Raw genomic sequence first — 23,220 nt, 5'->3', positions numbered from 1 at the left:
CCTGAGAAAATAGCAGATCGACATCTCTTTCATAGTTACTTTCTCGGTCACATCCTCTCTCCGGGCTAAGCCCCCAGTGTTGGCAGAAGGACTTGACTTCCCGGCCCGGGCGGCTCTGCTTTTTTCTTTCCTCCTTGAAGAAACAGCCTCAGAGAGAAGCATGTTCTGGTCAAGAGCCCACAACCCGGGATATTACTGTTCTCTGAGTGGCACTTCCCACCCGCCCATCATTATCTACATACACTTGGCTGCTAATTTCCTGGAAGATTCAAAAGCTACTACTTCAAGGTCATCTCAAAGGAGAGTTTAAAGAGCATTTCTCTCCCCCTCCCTTCCCTTGTAAAATATGTATATTTACAAGAGCATGCATAAATGGTCACCAGGGAAGATAAGCTATCAGAGAGTTGGGAGATGTCTTTCCTCATACAGTTCACACATCACTGAAGCAGATAAAATTGGTTTTGTACCTAGCCTCCGAATACACTGTTAAGGACTCTGTCCTGAAAATTGATCTATACCACTATGATAAAATTCAGAGCATCTCTTTCATAAATATCTGACGATGGCATCAACGGCTGCTGCTCCTGCCTGGCTCCCAGGGACCTCGCTCCGGCAGCTCGCTGCCTCTGTGCTGTGCCTTGGCCATTGTGCCAGCTGGAAACTTAATGAAGGCATTGGGTGGAGTACGGTACCATGTGAGCCTCAGTTTATAGTTATTAAAGTCAGTTGCCATCACTGCCCATGGAGTCTTAGATTAAATCTCTATTTAATTCTAATAATAATAATAACGACATTGGGGACCTGTCGTTATTATATACCTGTATTATATACACTTGTCATTTTTGAAACGTTGCCTGCAGTTTTTTTTTTTTTTTTTCCTGTCTGCTTCTGATGGCCCTGAGTGCTGCTCGTGTTAGTGTCAGGCTTTGCAACTCACTAAAAGCCGATGGGACTGCAGGATTTCTTTGTTCTGTCTTATGGTACTCTTGCCATTGGAAAAGTCAAGGCACCCTCATATCTGGAGTCATACATTAAGACCTCACTTGGAAGCCATATGTCGACCATGGGGAGCCCCTGTGAAAGACAAGGGCAATATAGTAGATAAAAATTAAGCAAGCAGGGCAGTGCCTGTGGCTCAAAGAGTAAGGGCGCCGGACCCATATACCGGAGGTGGCAGGTTCAAACCCACCCTGGCCAAAAACTGCAAAAAAAAAAAAAAAAAAAAAAAAATTAAGCAAGCATAGGGTTAGCTCTTACTAACTCCAACTGGCTATTAGACAAAACTTGATTGGGTAAATACAGAAAGATTGTGTTCCAGTGTAGGAAAAACGTGAACCAATCTTTAAGTGGTGATATGTGACCTTAGAATTGACTCAGAAGCTTGGTATGCAGTAGGTATTTAATAAATACTTTAAAAATAATAGAATAAGAGATAATGAGCAACAACCTTGGAGCCCAGAGATGTGAGTATGAGACTGATCTGTCATTTATAATATCTGTCAGCTGAGGCGAGAAACTCAACCTCAGCTTAATTTACATGAAAAAAAAACCTAACTATGTTTCTTTCTCTCTAAAGTAGAGAAATATCTGCTTCTCAAGACTTCTAGAGGAGCCGAATTGGATAATTAATGTGAAAGTACTTTGCAAGCTTGTATAAATTATGTGATGTTTTGTTGTCTTTAATAAAATTGCTACGTGTGGGTTGATGTTTTTAACTGTTAGGAAGAGTGCAGAATAGTGCAAGACGAAAGATGGATTATTATTGATCGGAAATTGGACATTTGCAAGAAAGATGTGCCATGTATATTAAAAATGTATTAATGATAGAATAGTTTTGGTGTTGTTTAAAGAAAAAGATTGAGAATCATGAGACCTAGAGCCAGCAGTGGTTTGGCCATCCTCATGTAATTCATGGCAACGTCCTGTCTGTGCTTCCTTGGATCACGAGACTGGGCCCAGTGATTTTGAAAAGTCTTTTCCAGTTCTAGGATTCAGTGCTGTGGCTCTCAGAAGACGCAAGAGCATATCAAGTTGTCCACTCTTCACACCCACAGGCACGTGTTTCTGTACACCTCAGAGTTTTATTTTGTCCCTACCTGACATATTAACTGTCCCTTTAAAGGAGCCCAAGAGTCTCTGAGTAAGATCAGAAGACAGGGGACACTGGGTTTTGTGGGGCTCATTACATGGCAGAACTGAGTTTTTTAACACACCTGGAAGCTCCTAACCAACCTTTCTGCGATGCTTCCCTGAGCTTCCTCTCTTTCTTTTCTTTCCCCAGTTAGGTGACTCATGGAAAAGAAGTGGAAGCTTCTAGGATGCGGTGATATTGCCAGTGATTCTCTGTGGGTTTTTTGTTCTGGTTGAGCCTTGGACAGAAAGCTCTCTGGGGGCCACAGCTCATAGAGACTTTGTTTACCCTTCCATGACAGATGATTTGTGAAGAGCTGATAGAGGCTGAAATCCTGACGTAAGCCAATGCGGTCACTTCAGCATTTTCTGGAGGACAGTTAAGTCTCTAATATGGAGGGACAGGGGCTGTGGTGAGGTCAGCAAGCTTCTCATGCCTGTTTTTCTTACTCTGCCATAGAACTGTATTTCTAAAGCCGTAAATTTGTACTTGGGAATTATTCTGTTGCTTGAATGTCTTAGGTGGTCTTACTGAAGACAAAACTTGCCTGTACGGAGAAGGGGTAGAGGACTGCTGGTTTATTGCACTAATTTAGAAAAATGTCACATATGTCTAAAATATTTGTATTTCTAAAAGCCCCCAGGATGAGGGCTTTCCTCTTCTCTGCTACCACTATTTATATAAAGTGATTTGGAGATTATGGGCACCCTTCTTTACACCCTCCCATTTTTGTTTATTGAGCCTCTTTTTGCAAAGCCATCTGAGTCCCTTGACTCTTTCTTGGGGTGGGAGGGTTGGGGGGTTAAAAGTGAAATAAACAGTTATGCTCCAGGGAGGGAAAAAATAAAAACCAAAATAAAACATAACTATCATCTCTCATTTAGGGTTCCCTCTGAAGTCTCTTTTATCTAGAATTCACTTATGCTAACCCGAGGCCTGTGGTCTTATTTAATATCAGCCGGTAATAAAGAGCCCTTCAGCTAAATATGGTCGTATTCCGCTATTAGCTGCAGCTCTTGAAGCAGCCATCGAGGGAAGGGGAGTCAGAACCCTTCAATGTCAAGACGTTTAGAGGCACTCTAGCATCAATCAAGATGCGCGTTCACTAAGTGCCTGCTTTCATTTACATGAAATATTCATACAGCATTCCGTTTTGCTTTTCTCTCTCCTAATCATCACTTTTCGGAAGAAGCTACAATCATCTCAGTTAGGGGAGGGTGTTATGGGACGTGCTGTACCTTTCAAAGTCAGGCTTCCTGCAGATAGCTAGTTCTGTAATAAGGCAGCAGACTGCATAGACCGCCAAAGGTCTCCCTCACAGAGGCTGGCCTTGTTATCATGTTCTATTCATCTTCAAGTATACAACTTAGTGCAAAGGAAAGTAATTAATTAACCAGAACAAACCTGTCAAAAAGCTATTTAGGATTTTGACAGAAAAAAAAAAATTTAACATTTGCTTTAAGTGGAAAACAAAAATTGTCTAGCTCCGAAAATTCCGAAGCAATTCTATTTATGTGAGCTTCCCATTATTGCTCTCCCTTAATTACATGATAAGTAGCATTTCAGTTAATTTTCCGTTCTTTTCACTTTTATTAATTGTATGATGCTTTTAGAGTCGATGCAAGTTTTTTTTTTTTTTTTAAAGCCCTAAGCTGAGAAAATTTGTCCCTACACAAATAATTTCTAAAAGTAGATATAATATACTTTCGGTCATCTAAATAGTGATTAAAAGTACGAGGTGTGGGGGGAGTTGCTTTCCTCCTCCCTCTTTCCCTCTGTTGTTCTTTCTGTTCCTCCTTCCAAAATAAGGATTTAGTTATGTATTGAATATTTTTCCTTAAATATTAAACTAGGCCCTAGGAAGGGCATTTGTGTAGTATAACCGTTTGGAATGAAGCACCAATGATGCACTTGTCTGCTCGTAATCTGTAGGACTATTTCACATGCCTTTGGTTCTGATGTGTACAGAAAGGGGTTAATAATCTTCTGGGTAAGAATTCTACCCCATTATTCTAGAAATTAAAATTTATTGCAAAAGATTTTCCTGCGTCTTATTCATCTCTCTCTGCTTCTCCGAGTCTAACGGTAACACAGGGAGATACAGGAGTTGGTCTTGGCTTGTGAAAATATCTTTTGCAAAAGAATTTTTGCATGAAAAGAGAAATGTCAGGTTAATCGTTCAAGTCTAATGACAGTGCAGAGCGAACGTGCAATGTTGTTGCTTAGGGTGCTGCATTTGGAACAGACGGCATTTCATAATCAGTGCACACCAGAAACGCACTCATTTTTAAAGTTAGAAATGTTAATGGCCCTGCAACACTTTATTCTGCCTGTCTCTTTAACTCCCAACATATAGACGGAAATGGCAATCCAAGTGGCCGGTGATGAGGTTGCTTTTCATTGGGGGAGATCGTTTTCCGCTTTAGAACACAATGCTGAAATTGTAGTTGATTGCCCAGAAATGGAATATAAATGACAAATCGGTAAAACCCTGTAAAAAATTCTCCAAAGCTAGTGCTGTCTTTACCCCTTTTAACACACAACTTTGAGTGTATTTGTTAACTTTTTGACCCATTTAAAATTGGAGTCATCTTTTTAAGTTATACTGTATTTCTCTAAATCACACAAAATACCCTAAAGATTATATTTTAAGAAAAAAAATCTAAATTCCCACGATGTAGGCTCTAATGGATCAAAGTGTGAATAATATACCAATTGGAAACAATTCAGGTCAATGATCTTTAGTTACTTGAAATAAAGAAACAATCATACTTAGTTCTACCTAAAGTAAAATTGAGATTTTCCAAAGTGAAAAAAAAAAAAAGCCATACATGAAAATTTTGGAAAATTATATATACTCTTTTTCATTGTCAAGGTGTCTAGGAACTTTATTCCAAGCTGAAGGAAAAAGAAAAGATTTTTAGTACATTTTCAGGGTTGCTATTTACTATGTGATCTGTGTTCACAAAAAAATAAGTGGGGTAGAAAATTGGGAGGGTTGGTTACCAGGAGTTTCACAGCAACTTTAGTTTTAAATGTTATTTTGTGATTTTTTTTTTATTGTTGGTAATATATTTTTCCTTCTCTTTTCTGTTTAAACTGCTTAACAACTTGAAAATGTTTAATCTTTGTTTTTGCTTTAAAAATACTTTTCTAAGGAAAAAAAAACCAGAGTAATAAAAGTTGATATTTCAAAGTATAACAAAAGTTGCCACAAGAATGGCAAACAGCACACGATTTGGGGGTAATTTTAAAAGATGCTGGAGCTTGTAATATAAAGAAAATGCCAAGGGGTTTAAAATACAATATATTAAACATTCAAATGCAAATAATGATCCTAGAACAAGCACCTTCTGAACGTTAACAAGTTGTGAGCGTGTTAACACCCACGGTTCCACCCATCTTGAATACATTTAAAGCCATTTAGAGCAGTGGAATTGCAGTATTTTGTAAAACTGAGTCATAAGTGGCACAATCCATTATCTCGCCTCCTTCACCCCCACATGTGACTTTTAAAGTTGATTTACTTCTACTTTATGGCCTGACATTGTTGTGCACGTATTTGAAAGTAACTAACATCAAATAAGTCGTTTCCCCTTCCCCTTTACTCCCATAAGATGGGGTTGGCTCAAGTTTCAAGTTTACTGAACCCTGCTGAAGTCTGAGGGGCTTGAATCACATGTAACTCATCATGCCTCATACCTGTGGGGTATATTTAATCCAGGCAAGTCGTGGAATGTATTTACATCATTAGCTTTGGATCATGACAATGGTTTTAACTATAATTCTTTGGGCAGACCTAAGAGTTGGTTCTCCCTTGTTCTGTTTCCTGTAGGACTCATAAAATAGAAAAACTGTTACTCTAAAGTTAGGGGTGAGTTTTGAAGTAAATTTTCATGGGTGGAAGGAGAGATGTATGTGTGAGAATGATTTCCAGTGTTTCCTGGCAAGATGGATAGGTTATTGGTGAAAACTGAATGTCTTTGTTTTCCTTCCCAAATAAGCTATCTCATTGCTGTCGATCTGAAAATTGTTCAGTTTCTTCACTTGGGTTGAGACCTGGTTTCAAGGCAATAGTAGACTTCGGTAAAGGAATTGGTTTTCTATGTGGCAAGAGTTTTGAAGGCTGACCAAAAAGCAATGACCATTATTTCAAATTAATATCATTCTCATTATGCAATCATTCTAGGAAGCCTAAGTGATGGAGAATTCTTGAAAGGCTTTCTTTATGATCTGCTCTGCTCTCATATTCCATTCCAAATCCTTAAGTGTTTTTTTTTTTTAAATCTTATTTAATCTTTCTTTCTCCCTTTAAAACAACTTTATTGATTTACGTATCATAAAATTTAATGAATTAAGTAGTTAATTTCTTTAGTGTACAAAATGTGGTCTGGCCATTTTATTTTTTTTTTACAAAGTCACAAAACTCATATGTGTGAGAGCAGCTCTAGGATCCTATCTGCTTTTCCACCTGACACTTCTCCCCCAGTAATATGCACATTTCTACATCACAGTGTCTCCAAGTGTGAATGAGCATTTGTTTACAGCCAGAGACTGCTAACTTCTCAACAAATCTATTTTCTCTTCTTTTATTTTTTTTTCAAAATTCAGTTATTTAAAATGAACAATACAATGATTGTTGGTAAATTTAAAGAATTGTGCAACCATTACCAGAGTCCAATTTTAAAACATTTTCATTACCTAAAAAAAAAAAACAAAAAAAATCCAGTTTGGAATTGAGCTCTGTTCTCACCTCTACTCCTAGGAAACCTCTAATTTGCTTTCTTCTACTCTAGATTTCCCTTTTCTGGAGACGTCACATAAGTAGAATGATACAATGTGTGTTCTTTTGTTTCTTGTCTTTTCCGTTCAGCATAATATTTTGCAATTTATCCATGTTGCAACACATATCAGCTGGCTCCTTTTCATTGCTGAGTGGTATTTCACTGCCTGCATGGACGTGTTTTGTTTATCCATTTCCTAGGTGATGGACATTGGATTGTGTCTCCTTTTTGTCCGTTATGAATAATAGTGCTGTCTAAGTTCTTTTAACATTTTACCAATTGAAGATAGCTTTGTTTTGGGGGAGCAGAACAAAGTCACTTACCCAACAGATATGGCAGATAAGTAGAGTGAAATTATTGGTTGCTATTAAAAGTAAAGTATTGTTATAGGATTTACCTGATTTGCCAATTGTTCTGAAGGCATTTACAAAGAATAGTTATCAATTTGGAGCAATGAAAAAATCTTTATTTATTTTTTTTTTTTTGTGGAGACAGAGTCTTACTTTGTGGCCCTGGGTAGAGTGCCATGGCGTCACCCAGCTCACAGCAACCTCCAACTCCTGGGCTTAGTCAATTCTCTTACCTCAGCCTGGAATCTTTATCATTTAATTATTCCTGCCATGGATAAGTCTAGTGTATTTATTTTAAAGTGAAACATTACACAGTCATGTCCTTAAGTATGTATTTCACTTTCTTCAAGATACATTTAATAGAGCAAAGTATAGTCTTTCTATATTTTTCCTTGCATAATAACTTCGGCATTATCAAGTATAACTCTGACAGATATCAAGTATTAAAAGTAATACTTAAGTGTTCAAATTTTAAAATAAAAAATAAACAAGGAACATAAATGAAGTAAATTATCTAGAGACTATAAATACATTGATAATGCCATCATTATCCTTAAGGTGCTCTTCTACCATAGAGTAATTGTAGGTTTTGAAAGATCAAACATTCTTCACTATTCTTTTTCTGTGTCTGTATGTAGATATCTCATGATATGCATTGTCCCTGTCTAATGCAGTATATATAGGTGGGTTTACTCTGGAATAGTTCATTAATGTAATAACATAATTACAAAGCTGTTGAAACTCATCTTGCCTTAGCTGTTCATTAGTACTATTTATTTGGAGTTTATAAGGTCTCTGATTAATAATTGTTCATTCCATGTCGTTATTTGTTAATCACAAACTGTTATTTGCATTTCACTGTGCAAAGTTAAGGAACCTATGCTTAATTAAAAATTATACTTTGGTGTTCCTAGCTTCTTTGCAAAGATGAAACAGAAATCCATCAGACCACCTTAGAACTTCTCAACTTCCCTTTTTTCACATCTGTAGTTCTCATTACCCAGAAGTTATTCCGTCCCCTCTGTTAAATTACTTTATGCTGCAGCTTAAACGAACATGTCTTGCTCTCATCTAGCATTTCAAACAGGGCCAAGACTGCTGTACAATTTCCAAACACAACTGTGCTAACAGAGATGAATTACTAGAGTTTATATAATTTATATTAGGAATTCATAGACCTAGCAAAAGGGATTAGTACATTTTATTTCAGGGCAGGAGATGATCCTGTCATTAATGGTCGATACTTTCATCATCTTTTAAACCTGAGGAATTTCCTGGGTGACAAGACTGTAAGGACATATCAGAGATTCACAGCTGTGGGCTTTATCTGGACATGCACTGCTTTACTCGCAGTCTGTGGACTAGGTTCCATCAAAACTGGATTAGGCTGTCAATCACGTCTTCCGATGTATATTGTATTATGATTTTTTGAAAATGTCACTGAGATCAGAGTAATTTCTTGGCTAATTGCATCTTGTCTCTTCTTAATACCATGCATTTAATGGTTTCATTACCTGACGTGACAATCACAGCCCCTGGTCCAGTATTAAGGGCAGTTTTCTTTCTCTTCCTTTTGTACACGTACATACACACATGCACACACATCTAAGGCACTTTTGTATTTTATGAAATAAAATATATGTGCAGAATTCTTTGTTTTCCCTATGGTCTAACATATACATAATGATTGGAATTGTGTCTGTAATCCCCAAAGCATACCCAATGCCTGCTACAGTATTTTCCCTTTTTCTGTTATAGAAATAGAATAAAGAAGATATTAACCTTTAAGAAACTGTCACTCATTACTCACATTGCCGGTGACTTTCTGGAGAATCTGCTCCAAATACACAAAAATATTTGTGTTTCAGTTATTACCTATTTAGCCATGAGAGATGTGTTTGAATGAATATTAGGTTGCGTTAAATCCTACTTGGGCGCATGCCTCTCTAACCTGTTACTGGTGGAAAAATGGGCAACAAAAGATATTAAAATACCTATAGTAATGAGTTGTTCCAAAGTGGCAGTTATTAAAATCTCCCTGAACACACTCAGCTTTAGATTCAAACAGGTACAAGAGATGCACAGATGACTAATGGAATGGGCTAATCCCTCCCTAGTAAGGACAGATCATTTTAGGATTTCCAGGAAGAAAGAAAAACACAACATAGGCTATGGTTTGATTTAATAACGCTTACAGAATATCCACAGTGCCGCGATGGGATGCCATGACCTTGGTGGTGGGTCTGAGAGGAGGGCGTTGGCTATAGACCTGATGAGGACGTGAGGCTTATGAGTTATTGTCCTAACTGTAGAAAGGTGGAACCTCCCAGTGGGCTCGGCTGATCAGACATCACAACCTAAAATGATGGTGGTGGTGGTGGAGAGGACAAGCGCTAGCATGTTTGGGATGAATTTTGCTCAGTTTGTGCTTCTGACAGCTCCTGTGCCCCATCAGCGATGGGGAAGAAGCTGTACTTCTGGTATCCTTTGCTTTTCCTTTTCCACTGAAAATACTAATTGTGAAGTACAGGGTAGGTGATGTGGATGAGAGATGAGCAGATTTTGCCTGGCATTCTTGGTAGGGGGCGGCAGCTGAAGGATGCACTCGCGTTTGGATCTGACAGCAGCTGTGGTATCCAATTCAAATTCACTGTGGCAGGAAGAAAGAGTGTGAATGCTAAAGTATCCAAGGTGTTTGTAAATACTCTGCTTTGCTAACCATTCAAATCTGGTTTGCATAGATTGCTGCCGTTGCCGGTATAAATGTAGAATGACATTTATAAAAAAATAATGTGCAACCGGTGATGAGTTTTCCTTCTAAATGTTTTTTAAAACAGTATTGCACAATCCATTGGTATTCATATAAAATAGAGAAAGAGTGATGATTAAAAAGCAGCTTCTGCCTACTGCGTATTTCAGGGGAGAAAATTAGTTGTGATTTCATCAACTGCTTCCGGCATGTAGGTTCAAGAATCACCTAGATTTTAGCTTCAGGTAGATTTTAAAGTTAACAAACTATCCATTTTTCTAACAAAAAGAATTTGCTAAACTAACTGTACATTCTCTTTTCCTAGAATGGGTGGTAGTAGGATGGCACAGAGCTGCAGGCAGTGAAAAATCAAGTAATGGTTTTCAGGTATCCACTTCGAGTAGATGACTGAGTAGACTGACCTCAGTGCGTCCCTAAGTAGACTGTCCTCAGTGCGTCCCTAAGTGAGCTTCTGAGTGGGGCCTTACATTCCTTTATAAATGCTGGACTGTGAAGTTTGTTCACCTTAGGCACCTTCCCAGGGGACTCATGTCCCTCTGTGCATTCTCCATATTGTTTTTTTCAGACCCTTGTGGGGAGTTCACCATTGTAGATGAAATTACCTCCCCCCCCCCAAAAAAAAGAGTTGGAATAAAGATGACATGGAATTCTAGTAGCTGTTTTGTTTTGTGGTAGCAGAGAACAAATGTTAGAAAAATTACTGGGGATTTTAAAAGCAAAGAGTGTGACAAGCTTGGATACATTCTTAGTTTTCATATGGAAAGGACACAGTCATATATTTGCATTTTTGAGCTATGGGTTGAATGGTATCAGTTCTCAAGATATTCTTCTTCTTCTTCTTCTTTTTTTTTTTTTAGTTCTCAAGATATTCAAACAAATGTGGGTCATCTGGGCCTCTGTCATCATACTGGACTTAGGGAACCTCTTTTACATCACTTGGACTTCTGTGGCCCTTTGCAGAAAGGCTGCTGGCCTAGCCTGTGGCAATGCTGTGGATCAGATTTCACTGTTGAATAGCTTGGATTTTCCATTTTTTCCCCCAGCCACCTGGGATCACCCTTATTGCCCCGGCTTATAAATGAGACAGCAACCCCATTTTGTCCTGAAGAGTCCAAGGTGATAGATGGCTAGGTGATCGTAAACTGTTTTCTCATGCTGTCCCCTGAATGGATAAATGTGTCAGAATTAAAATATAGTTTATGCTTTGACGTTGGAGGGGGGAAATGAAACAAAGCTGTCTTGTCACCCGCCTGGTCATGCGCAAACACCAGAGATCGATGTGTGTGCCTCTTTGGAAAAGATCACAGGTGAGACTGGAACTTTCCATAAGAGACAAGAAATGCCTTGACTGGGAAGAATTATTACACAATCTTTTGCTGTTATACTTGGAATTATCGTTAACATCAAATTTCTATCACATGTAGTGGTTTGTACCAAAATCAGTGAGCAAGGCAAAAATCAAAAGGAGTCAAATTCATTCATAAAAATCTCCTTGGAAACACATTAGAGACCAGTATAATTTCTTTGAAAAGGCCAACTAGTTGGTTTTCCTTCTCTCCAGCTGACCTTCAGATTCCTGTATCCTATTTCATAGCCATCCTAAGAGATGGGATTACAAGCATAAGCCACCTCACTTGACCTTAAATTGCAATGAACTTTTTTTTTTTTTTTTTTTTTTTTTTTTTTTTGCAGTTTTTGGCTGGGGCTGGGTTTGAACCTGCCACCTCTAGCATATGGGGCTGGAGCCCTACTCCTTTGAGCCACAGGCACCGCCCAACTGCCATGAACTTTATAGCCACCCTGTATTATCAACTTTGTGGACCCATGATGTTAATTTTGTTACTGAAATTTGCTGAGTGTCCTGTAAGAGGTCATAAGTGAAAGTCTTTTGACAAACCTGTACATGCAAGGCATTATTATAAGTCAGAATAAATTTTATGAGCATTATTATTGCTGTGGTTGCTACTGCTAGTACACATCAGTTTCGTTACTGTGTACACCTGTGTTTCCCAGCCGGGCTAAGGAGTGGGGAGAACAGGACATACCAGAATGACCCAGGAAGATTTTTCAAAATACACTTATTCCCTTGTTAATCTTAACTCATCTCTCACCTTCCTCCACTTTTCAATATGTATAAAAATCTCAGGGAGATTTGAGCATGAGTATTTTAGACAACCAAACCAATGACAAAAATAAACTTCCTGGTGATTCTAGGTTATAGCTCTTGGTTGATAACCACTAATCCACACGCCAGACAGTGAATTCATTCACTCACTGATTTATCCATCAGATACTTTTGACCATCCACCACATGCTACAAACCAGGCTAGATGGGCAATTCTCTTATGTGCACAAAAGGCAGAGTGACCACTTCTGTAGTTTTGCATGTATTTTTATTAATAGAACCATATTGCAAAGTCATTCATACCTCATGCTAGTGTAGATATTATTTAAGCACTGATCTTAAAAAGAGCTATTTTTATTAGAAACAGTGAACCTTGGTAACATGGCAACCACCAGTTTTTATGTCTCTAATCACATATATCTAGCACATTTTTATATGTGGGAAAAAAGAAATGTAGAGAAAAAGAAATCAGGGAAGTGCCCAAGCAGGTAAAGGATACAATGGCTCTTTACAGTCTAGTTGTGATACGTAGTGAGTGTGGAAAACAACGGCCTGCTATCACTACCTGTTCTTGTTGTTGGGCTGACAGATTTTTATATTAAAGATCAATATAATGAAGCAATATAGTGTAGAGTAATCTAGACTAGAGATTATAGGTCTATGATATAATGAATTGTTGTAATATTTAACAAAAGAATCTCCTTGGCTGCATCATAGGATTGAGGTGGATAAGCAATTTGCTGTGAGACTATTAAGTGGTATATCAGAACTTTTGGGGAAGTCTTCTCTTTAATAGATTTTGCTTAAATTACTCTCTTTCCTCTTCTCCCATGGCCTGTCTTGTGAGGACCCATCAAGTTTATGCTCCTGTCTTTGCAACAAAGCATCAGAGAACACGGGTACTCCATCCCTCCCAGGCCTAGCACTGAATCACATGATTTAGCCAGTCTTTGTGTCCGATTCTCCTCTGCTTCAGAACAACTCGCATGCTGGGCTCCCGATTCTTGATCTTTTAATAATCACTTTGTACTTTTGATTTGCCTGCTTATGACCTTGGCTCCTTTTAATGTTGCTACATCCCCCACCTCCTGGCTTAGATTATTTTGAGAAACTATCCCTTCCATCTGGATTAGGCTCTGGCACCCTTTGCACAAATGTGATTCTGATACCTACTTTTCAATTGACTTTCCAATTTCCTCCAAATTCTGTTCATGCATCTCCCTCACGTATTTCTGTGGTTCCCAAATCTGGCTCTACTTCATTCACACCCAAGGCCTTTCTGAATATAGATTCTAGGGCACATGCTAGTCTTGCTGGATTGAAATTTTCAAGGTGTCCCATTGGGACATCATTGGGAATGATGAGAATGACCCACATCTACCCTGTTCTTTGTGATCACCACCGGCTGCATGTAGCCATTTAAATTCAATGTTAAATAAAATTAACAATTCCATCCCTCCGTTGCTTCAGCCACCTGCGAGTGTTCAATCTCTGCACATGGCTATCGTCAGCATAGTTCCGGGTTGTGGGTCCTAAAAGACTTGCAGTTTTGTTCCTGGCAGGTTTGAAAACCACTTCCTTAGATGACCTCTATTTATTTTATATAGCTTCATTAAGGACCTCTTATTTATTTTACATACCTCTTCTGGTTTAAGAGAAGGCTGGCGTATGTCCTAAGATAGGATCTTGAGTCGTCTAAGAGAAAGATTAATATGAATCCCTTGAGGAGGTGGGGACATCTATCTGGCTCAACATCTTAAAACATGGGGACTAAAAACAAATATAAGAATGATTCAAAGATATAAATGAGAGGATACAGTTGGTGACAGTCAGAAAAGTAACTAATCTGGCTGGTGTTATCTTTCCTGACAGTGTACACACACACACATACACATACACATACGTGCACTCACATCTATAAAGATATTCTCAAGATATTTCTTTTAACAATTAAAAAATGAATGCAGCAGCTTTTTGTATATGTTAGTTAGGAGAAACAGAAACCATAGTAGGTGACTGGATTCTATGACAGTCAGGTTAGGGGCTGTTGTTAAGTGGCAGTATGGCGCATTGAATATTCTGTGCTATGTGGCACCTGTCCTGAGCTGCAGCTAAAGGTGGTGGCCGGGATGGTCAGGCAATGTAAGAATGAAACCGTGAAAGGTAAACTGGAGGTCATCGTTTCACATTCCGGGATCCTGGTTCTTGATCTTTTTATAATCACTTTATACTTTTTGATTTGCCTGCTTAAGGCAAAACCTCCTGAATAATTTTTATGGAGTGTACACAAAAATATAAGGATGTTAAATTGTATGAAACCTGTTTATCAGGCATAAGATTTAGGGCTAATTCATTTCTTCTTTGGAACACAGACACACATTTACTAAATGGATTTCATCCTCAGCACAATGTCCGATATACTCCTGTCATTCTGCCTTCCTCCCATCCACTTAATTATGACTTAACTAGCATTTGGGATTCTGAAGTTTATACCCATAAGAGAAAATGAGATTTCTATTTGTGGTGAGGATCCCATGCACCCGTCAAGCTACCGCAGAGAGAATCTCTAATGTGAAAACATCTGACAAAAAATGGGCCCCATTTGCCATGTGGATTATTTCCACCTTATGCATGATATTTAGGTAATGTCTAGTCTTTTTCACTTGCTGCTGATGAAATCAATGTAAGTACTAGTTCTACAAATTGTAAACCTCACTAGGGGATAAAATTATCCACATCGCTTGTCAAGCAACGTGGCGCGGAAGCAGTTTTCAGATATAAATGTTAACTTTGCTTTTCATCTGAGGCATTTCTCTCTCTCCATTCACTAACCACGTTTCATGGCAATCGCTTAAAAATACAGAATATGTACCTATTTGGAAAGTGTTTCTGGCCACCATTTTGTTTGTAAAGATTAACTGAATTGCTTAGTGCACTAAAGGTATTTTCTTTGCTCAAATTCAGTAAAATACTCTAAAGACCTGTCATAGAACAGAAAGACAGAATGGCAGGTTCTAAATGACAAGTGAGCAGTAAAGTTAAAACAAAGACTTCACTTAGTCTGGGAAAACAATTGAATTATAGCATAACTAAATACTATCAATTACATTTGTCATTAGCAACTTTTAACAGGGAGACTGTATTTCATTGACATTATAATCACCGTCTTAGTAGATTTACATCTACTTCCGTGATGTACAACCCTCCAACCCTCTGGAGGGCTGCAGTTTGAGACACTAGTAATTCTGGTGACAGAGTTTTGGGTCACAGTTTCTACTGGCACCTTAAATGAATCAATCATTGTTACCAACAAATGCAGCCTTGCCAGTAGGCTGGATGTGGCACAAAATTTGCAGTCATAACCATCCTGTAAGGTTAGTTTTTTTTCCCTATTATATTGGGATGCAGTTAGCTCGTGGTTAACAAAGATTTATTTACAAACAGCTGGACCTAGATAGAATTCAGGCTCTGCTGTGTGAGTCCAGGCCAGTTATTCAGAGTCCTAGCTCTTAGTCTCCATGTCTATAGAATGTTAACCATTCCTCAGAATGTCATTGTGAGGAATAAATGGGATTATGCATGTAAAAGAGTTAGCATGGGGCAGCACCTGTAGCTCAAAGGAGTAGGGCGCTGGCCTCATATACCGGAGGTGGCAGGTTCAAACCCAGCCCCAGCCAAAAAATGCCAAAAAAAAAAGAGCATAGTCCTTGTCACATGCTATGTGTTTAATGACCATTGCAATTTTGCTGCTATTTTAATTATTAACTCCAGTTATATAGACCTCATTTTTCTGAGCATAGACTTAAAGTTCTGAACATTTATAGTTTTTTTATCTTAAATTTACCCTAGTAGCAAAGTATTTAAACGGTATAGAAGTATAAATGTTGGAAAGTGAAAGGCCTTTTCTATCTTGATTCTTGCCAACGGTTTTCTAAAATGTGTTTGCATGTTTATTTATTTTGACGTGTGAGCACATATCCCCTGAAAGGGTTCCTGCTAGCCATACTATTTTGACACATATTTTTACCACTCAACAATATATCATGGGCGTTTTTGTCAAAACGTCGCTTCAGATGAATATAGAATGACGTCTACTTAACTAGTTTTACATTGTTTATACGCACTGCACCTTGCTTCTGTGAGTTCCCGGGATCTGCTTTATTCTTGTAACTACTGTGCGATACTCGGCAGCAGGCGTCAAGCCCATACTTTAATTATTCTCCTAGTGAAGGACAGCGAGGCTACCCCCAATGTTTTAGGATAGGCTTCTTCTTTTCCAACCAGATTTTGTTTTTCAAGAGCTAAAATAGAAACCCTCATTTCCCTGAAGCCTTTGTTTCTTCAGTGAAGAAAGTATAGTGGTACCACCATCAGGATGAGGATAGCAAAACGGGTTAATACAGCTCGGGGAACAGCTGTCTGAATTAGCCTCGTTTCAGCTCTCTGAAGATTTCTGGGACCCTCCCCTTCTGCAGCACATAATTTATTAACAAAAGAATATTTTTAAAAAAAATTCCTTTCTTCTCTCTGGATGTGTTTGCACCTATCAGAAAGGCGCTGGCGAAGGTTTGCTGAGCAGCTACTCTGTGCCAGATGCTTTTATTTCCATTTTCATAAGATTAAGAGACAGGCCCAAAGTTAAAAATCTAGAATTTGGCAGAGGTGACATTTGAACTTAAGACTTGGAAACCTCTGCTCCTTCAGCAAGTTAAGTAAAAATGGTCCAGTGAGAAGAAACCAATTAAATCACGAGGGTTTATGAAACACGAAGAGATATACTTTACTTATGTCGCATTGCAGTCTTGGGAACAGGATCTAAAACTCTGTCTTCTAATTACATCACACTGCTCCCCTTGTCAGGATTCTTCAGTGGCTTCCCAGAACATACGAGGTGAAATCCAGACTTTGTGTGATGGTCTTCATCGTCTGTTTGATTTGGACACTCACGAACTTCCACTCACCTGGCATACTTTGCTTTACCCATTCTGGTCTTCGTGACATTTCAGCAACGTGAACAAGCTTTCCAGTCTTTGCTCTTGCCTCCCTGGGCTGGGGAACACTTGTCTGCCGATCTCCTGGGTCCTTACTTCTTTCAGGTCTCTGTTCCAATGTCACATCCTCTTGAAAAGACTTACCTGATTGTCCTAATCCCACAGCTCCACTCTACTCCCTTCTCTGGCTTTGCTTTTCTTCCCAACACTTGCCCCTCTCTGACATTGTAGTGTGGATGTATGCTTTACTTTGGGTGTTGTCTGGGTGCTGACCTCCCATGGTCAAGGGCAAGGCACGCTCCTCTGTACCGATAGCACTTAGGATAGAGCTAGGCAGATCATGAACGTGGAGGGAGCTTTCAGTAGAAGAAGGAATACATGATTGCTCAGCCTACTTTTAGTAAATTATTTCCTAATATTTATTTATTTACTTATTTTTGAGACAGAGTCTCACTATGTTGCCCTTGGTAGAGTGCTGTGGCATCACAGCTCACAGCAACCACCAACTCTTGGGCTTAAACTATTCTCTGGCCTCAGCCTCCCAAGTAGCTGGGACTACAGGCACCTGCGATTTTTTAGTTGTAGTTGTCACTGTTGTTTGGCAGGCCCAGGCTGGGTTTGAACCCACCAGCTCTGGTGTATGTGGCTGGCGCCCTAGACACTGAGCCACAGGTGCCAAGCCTATTTATTTTTTTACATGAAGTGAATCCAGACCTTCCCTTTGGTCATCTCTATGGCAGCGATTCTTGGAAGCACATTATGTAGCAGCAACTAGTTTGGATATAAAAATAGGGCTAAGTACAATATACCTCTTTTTTTTAAACTTTTAATAAGAGATCATTAACTACTTTAATTGAAGTATGGAAGTCTTATTGTAAAATACATTTCAGATAAATGCACAGTGTATAAGAGCTGATCTTTACAAAGTGTACAGCTGCTGTTCAGGCATCAGCCAGATCAAGAGAGCACATTAGTTAGTGCCCTAGAAGCCCACCCGGTCTCCTTACAATCACTACCTACCCCTCCACCAAGGTTACTATGACTTGGTTTCTAAGAGCATAAAACATTTTCATTTATTTTCATGTCTTCACGTTCATTTAAATTCTCTATTTATGTTTGCTCCTTGTTTAGTTTCTGCTCTCTGAGGCCTTAGAATCCTCTTACAGAGTAAAAAAAAAAAAATTAATTAAATCCTTTAACATCTCTTATGCTTTGAACAGTTTTGTAAAAGCAAAACTGCAAAGCCTTGTAGTAATTCTCAACAGACACAGGAAATTCAAGCAATGAGCCGAGAGCTGAATGCATTTGATCTGTGAAATGATTTGGGCTCAAAATACTTTGGGGAATAGCAACTTTTGTGGATGTCATTTGAAAGATAAACAATATTTAAATAGAATATTGTGCAAAAGAATGAAATAGATCAGTAATGGTAATAAATTTAGAACAACATATACAATCCAACACTACACTTTAAAGAGAGAAAAATTATCTGAAAAATGTGACTCGTGGTTTTGTTACCTCCCAGGAAAAAGGAGGGGGGGGAACATAGGAGAAAACTATAATGAATTAATGTATTTAAAATACAGTAGTAGATTTCAAGAGCATTTTCATGGAAATCACGGTGTTGTTCAGGAGCATCCATTATAGGATTTAAAATAATAATAATAAAAAAAATCTGTGTTGCTGATTCATTTCTGTTGGCTACTGCCAGATGGTATTAGTGTCTTTCTATCCTTGAATCCTTTCTGTAAGCATCTTAATATTTTTTTACCAAGATCAATTATTTTAAGCCCAACATATGTTTCAAAACATATCACTTACTATGTAAATTTATATCGTTTGTATCTTTAGTGGTTGGGAGCTTCTGTGTTTGAATACACAGATGTACCATTTGGAGACCATGCGTGGTGTCACGGTGAGAGAAAAACCTGTCTCTCTAACAACAGCCTGTGTGTTTATCCTGTGCGAGTGGCAGCAGGGGCAGATGGTCTCAGTTTTGGTCATTTTCTTTTTTAGGTTTACTCTTCAGTGTAATTCATGTGCACTTTTTCTTCAAGCACCTGTAGTACTCAAGGCAAATACCCCACATGGAATAGCCAATGATTTCCAGTGACAACGCTGTGAGTGAAGAATCAAGCTTGTGACGTGGTCCTTGTAGGAGGCTAAAAGAACAGGCTGGAAAGATTATTATCTCTAGAACAAAAATGCTGGTCATCACCAGGGTCAGGTGGAGGCTGTGATCCAACAGTGATTTCTGGGCCCACCCCTGGAGAGTTTCTGATTCCCCACATGGGAGGTGGAGCTGGAGAGTTTGTGTTTTTCGTCCTCCCCAGATTGGTGGGTGATGCTGGAGCTGTTGATTCAGGGGATGACACTTTAAGAACCACTAAGTGAAAAGACAGATGGATGTGACTCAGAGAGCAGAGCACAGGAAACCATGTCCTGGATCCAGCATTTGAGCGGTTGGGCTGTAGAAATATTGTTGATACTTATGAATGAAGTATAAAACTATGGATTATCAAACAATGAATAAATTACTTCATCAATAAGTTACTTATCACTAAATCAATTGCTTCATTCATAAGTATCAGCAATATTGTAAAGGACACTGGAGTGAGAATAGATAGAAAGTAGATGGAAGTTGCTCACCTTTGCAAATCATTAAGAAGTCAACGTGGGGGGTCGTGAAACATCAACTGTGAAAGTCCACTGATTTATAGGGCAGGCCTTAACACGACCACTTTAGCCCTTTTATTTGGCCTAATCAGAGTTCCCATAGCTTAAGCCGAACAACTGGGCCTGAGAAAGCTCATGACTTTATCCCAGGAGAGGGCACTAGTGACACTGGGCACAAGAGTCCAGATAAGTAGGGCGGCACCTGAAATAGACCTGAGCAGATGGTTGTTTTTCCAAAGCATAAGAAGGCCTGCTTCTGCTGTTGCTAGCCAAGCAAGCCAGCCTGGCTCAGAAGCCCAGTAAGGGTCTGAAAACATCCTTAGAAGGAATGACTATCCTCCCTCAAATCTTCACAGAGGCTGAACATGCTTTGCCCTGCCATCTGTTCTCCCCAGGAGGTGGGCCTTCCCTCCCTGTGGGCTCTGAGTATGCCTGCAGGATAGTGGGGACCAGGGAGCATGAGAGCTGGCACCACACATCTGATCATTACTGCTTAGACTCATCTCTCTCCTTGCAGGAGCTCTGCCCACTGTTGGGGCCAGTTACAGAACAAGGGCGAAGGAGTTCAAAAGTAAAGATTTAACCATTTCGATCCCTTAAAAAGTGTGCAAGCACACAAGCTCCGAGATGAGAGAGAGCGTGATACTTTCTTTCTTCTAAGGAATTAAAGATTTTCTTCTAGAGGCAAAGGAGCTCTATTGAAGGATTTTTAATGGGGGAATTACATAATAAAATCTGCATTTGGAAAGTTCACCAATGGTGTTGAGGATGCATGTGCAGGTAGTAGAAGCTAGGTTAGAATCCCTTTATAGTAAATAATGTTTCACAACAAATAGTAGGTGAGAAAAGTTCCACGGAATCCCTAAAATAAATTTTCATCTATGGAAAATTTAAATCTAACCAGTCAACTCCCATATTTAAAACTCCTTATGAGATCCTGATTGCTTAGGAAATGGTCTTCTACCAATCTAATAACACTGCCATCGTAAAAACGAATTTGAGACTATCTTGGCTTCAAAATATACATATTTGGTGCTCGCCCCAGCGGCACATATACTAAAGTTGCAATGATGCAGAGAAGATTCGCATGGCCCCTTTGCAGGGATGACACATAAATTCGTGGAGCATTCCATATTTTTAAAAAGTTCATTATCTTTAATCCAAGAAATTCAAATCAAAACCACCCTGAGATATCACCTAGTGCCAGTGAGATTAGCCCACATCACAAAGAACCAAAGCTGCAGATGCTGGTGTGCATGTGGAGAGAAGGATCAACTTCCACACTGCTGTTGGGATTGCAAACTAATGCAACCTTTATGGAAGAAGTATGGAGAATTCTCAAAGAACTAAAACTGGACCTTCCATTTGATCTCACAATCCCATTACTAGATATCTTCCCAGAAGAACAAAAATCATTTTACCACAAGGACATTTGCACCAGAATGTTTATTGCAGCTCAGTTAACAATTGCCAAGAAGTGGAAGCAACCCAAATGCCCATCAACCCATGAATGAATTAACAAACTGTGGTATATGTATACCATTTGACTGTAAGAAAAGAAGGAGACTTTACATCTTTTGTTTTTACCTGGATGGAGCTGAAGCACATTGCTTTTAGTAAAGTATCTTGAGAATATAAAAAAAAATACCCAACGTACCCAATACTAATATGAAATCTGGATCCAGGGGGTCCATAAAGTTCACGTGCAATTTAAAATTATGTACTCTTTTAAATTGCACATGAACTTTATGGCCCCCTTCCATAAACATGCTCTTGCAAAAGATAAAAAAAATATATATAATCTTGCAAGGGGGAGGGGAGAGGTCGGAGAAGAGAGAGGGGTGGTAGGAGGGTGATTGGCGAGATCTCAGGTAATGAGCACAATGTAAATGTGGTCAGCACACCCCCTGGGTGAAGGGCTCACCTACAGCTTGAACTTTACCTTAGAACTGAAAACAATGGAACCTAAACATTTATACCCTCACATTAATTTGAAATAAAAAATATGCATTTGTTTTATTTAGTTGTAAATAATATGCACATAGAAAGCATTAGTGTATTAGGTACTTTAAAAAAATGAAATTTTCAAAGCACAAAACAAAGTAAATATAATCAGAAGTTACATTTCCTTCCTAGTCTCAAAGGATCATTGCAGACCCATTTGGAGGCCTGGGTCTCGACAACAGAGAAGAGGCTCTTTAGCAGGGGTATCAGCCCCTCCTGACCTGATTCACAGTCACATTTCAAGGCTCTCTGCTTTGGAGACCGCCAGTGAAGGCACTTCCCTGCCTTGATCCAACAGTTTCTGCCCTTTGGTTTTTGTTTATACTGATTTCTTTACGTGGACTTTATGCCTAACTTTGTTTTCTCTCCCTGCTTTTAGCTTAAAATAACTCTTCCCATGCTACAGGGATATTGTCTGTTTGTAAGTCTTTTTTCTTCCCCTGTCCCGTGAGCTCCCTGAGGACAGGAACTTTATCTCTGGGTATAGTTCCACTGGAACTGGGCAGACATACCTGGCACAACCTCAGTTACAGCTTCAATCAGATGCAAATAGAAAATATCTTTGAAGTATTGCCTTTATTACCCCTTCCAAATATATTTCCTTCAAGGATTTGGCAGGAGGAGTAAAATTATTTTCAATTAAAGCAGGTTTTCCCAAAACAGGATTTTCTCAAAGTAGGCTTCAGTATTTTGCAAGAGAACAATCAGGTCTAGATATGTTTGGAAACACTAGGTTAAACAGTTCAGCATAGACCCCACTAGAGTTTGTGAACTATTTATTCATCTTAATGGGACATACGGGCATGATATCACATTTTTCACCATGGGAAATGCTTTTGCTGAAGAAGCGTCTCGTTGCACTATACAGGTTCCACAAGACTTTGAAACCCAGATACAAATCATTGAAGATCACTTTTAAAAGGCACAATTTATTTGATTCTGACTATGTATCAGATCAGTTGTTGATATTATACCAATATCACAGCTTTAGGGGCTAGCTTTAGCAACGTCCAGAGAGACGGTCTTCAGGAGAGAAACATTTTTAAGTATAAATACAGTTATCTTTATACTGAGTAGATTTTCAATAAATATTTGTTGATTAAAGTCAATGTCAAGGACCAACTAGTTCAGGAAGGGCAAGGCAGGGCAAAAGAAATGCTTTGGGGACATGAGAGTTAAGGGAGTAATGTGACGTCATGGGCGGGAGAAGGTAAGCATGGGATAGAGAGGGCAGCTAGCAGCTCCGAACAGAAAACCCTCCCTCCAAGTTCTAGAACTGCTGTTAAGACCCTTCCTGTAATACCCATGTAAATATTTGTGGCTTAACACATAAGTAAGAGCATTATTCAAGTTTGAACTTGGCCTTTGCGTCATTGGTGAAGAGCTAGG

At 39.0% G+C, this 23,220-nt stretch overlaps 1 non-coding gene across 1 annotated transcript; it reads left to right on the top strand.

The window, feature by feature from the left end:
• The first annotated feature begins 20,859 nt into the window (after positions 1-20,859).
• Positions 20,860-20,966, top strand: LOC111725963. The gene has a single exon (XR_002773894.1). It is a non-coding gene; the product is annotated as a U6 spliceosomal RNA (small nuclear RNA).
• The last annotated feature ends 2,254 nt before the right edge of the window (positions 20,967-23,220 follow it).

The sequence above is a fragment of the Otolemur garnettii genome, unplaced genomic scaffold (assembly GCF_000181295.1).
Source record: "Otolemur garnettii isolate 467f Iridium unplaced genomic scaffold, OtoGar3 scaffold00050, whole genome shotgun sequence".
Lineage (NCBI taxonomy): Eukaryota > Metazoa > Chordata > Mammalia > Primates > Galagidae > Otolemur > Otolemur garnettii.
This window is presented reverse-complemented; position numbering and strand designations above follow the sequence as displayed.